The following is a 1,834-nucleotide window of genomic DNA, read 5'->3' on the forward strand; positions in this document are numbered from 1 at the left end:
GCCAAGTTCACGCATGAAGATGAAGAGTCCGTAACAGGTGCAAGCGCTCTATCCGTGATATGGACAACTTCCTCCCTACATGAAATGACGGCTGAAGCAGAATGTAGGAAGTCCCAACCCAGGATAAGTTCATGGATACACGTTGGAAGGACGAAAACTCAATGTGGCGGTGAATGTCGTCGATGAGAACACGAGTTGAGTCCGTCGGGTTGAACGAATGCATTATTAGCACCACGCAAAATAGGTCCAAGATAAGGCGTTTTTACTTTCCGGTGCCGTGAACACAGATCACTACGAAGAACAGAAACGGCGGCACCGGTATCGATGAGAGCTGACGCGGGAACACCTTCAACAGTTACATAAAGCATGTTGTCCGGGTGAACAGGACGAATTGTTGAAGACCCATAGAAAGCAGTTTCCCTCCAAAAACTGCAACAGTTAGTTTTCCGAGTGCTGGTCGGCAAGATGAGAAGTGGGGCGAAGCGGCGATGTAGAGCGCAGGTAAGGCGAAGGAGAACGACGTCTGGCCGAACGGGAACTATGAGGCAGATTAGGAGCAGCTGGAGGAGACGGAGAACACTGCTTAGGGAACGAGTACGATCCGGGAGAGTAGGCGTCTGGTCGGCGAGTGTGGTCTCTCTCGTGCTCAGCATAGCCTCGTCTTTCATCCTGCTGGCGACGGCGGAAGAAGCGACATATATGGCCGCGTATACCACAGTAAAAACAAACCGGATGAGGTGGACGCCACTGAGGGTAGGATGGCGCAGCAAATGCTCTGGTTCTCATAGAAGCCAAATGGTCATAGGTAACCTCAGTAGGCACGGGATTCGCGGTAGGGGTAGGTACCGAAGCAACATCCGCGTAGGTAGGTGAGGGGCGCGCTACCGGAGCAAGATGCGTCGTGGGTGTAGTCATCGCTGTCAACTGAGCATTAAGCGGAAATGTTCTTGGACCTTTGAGCTGGACTTGACTGCGAATGTCGGTACACTACCCTTGCGTTAACAAAGCTACAACTGCAGGAGGCGCAAGCTTCGGTTCTGCAGAATACAATAGGCGATGCTTCTCAAGACAGTACTCAAGTAGAGAGCCACATGTATATCTGAACCGTAGTGCATCATCCCATCTTTCTACTGCGTTGCCTTGGAAAGCCGCTAAAAAGTTGCTTTTCCACAGTTCCCAACATGTTGGTTCATGATCCATGAGTTGCACGTCATACCATTTTCTGGCGATAGCGCCCAAATAGCGGCGCATATTCAAAATCTTTGTGTCGTCAGAGCGCCACATGTTTTTGTCACAGGCGTACTCGAAAAACCACAGCCAATAGTGCGCACTTTGCGAGTCTCCTTCAAGACTTCCGGCTCTACAATATCGTGCTGACTTCTCTTGATTAAGCGACTGGACCAAAGTTCTTATTATTTCACTTTGTTGCATCATTGCCTTTGCAGTTCTATAACATTGAAGACCAGGCAGGTCTTCCCGGCAGGAGTTTCCTCTTTGAGGGTGCCATGGCGTGTGGGTTCAAGAACGAGTTCGATGAGTGGAGCTGTAGATTCACTGTCACCGATCCCGTTTGCACCAAGGCTTGGCGGCTGATTGCAGCTTCTTGCAGTACCACGTTGATCATGCGGCCCGGTAGAACTAACTTCGCGAGGAAGGTCCGTCGCTGGCTCACCGTGCACTTGATATCGGGTGAAAACAACAGACTCCGATGACGCCTGGTCGACGAAAAACGTCACCCACATGTCTGGTCTTCAAATGTCACCCACATGTCTGGCGCAGCTGTCGGCTGCGCCAAAATGTAGCGTTCCTAACTAGAACGGCTATATAAAAGAAA

Source organism: Dermacentor silvarum, unplaced genomic scaffold (assembly GCF_013339745.2).
Source record: "Dermacentor silvarum isolate Dsil-2018 unplaced genomic scaffold, BIME_Dsil_1.4 Seq368, whole genome shotgun sequence".
Classification (NCBI taxonomy): domain Eukaryota; kingdom Metazoa; phylum Arthropoda; class Arachnida; order Ixodida; family Ixodidae; genus Dermacentor; species Dermacentor silvarum.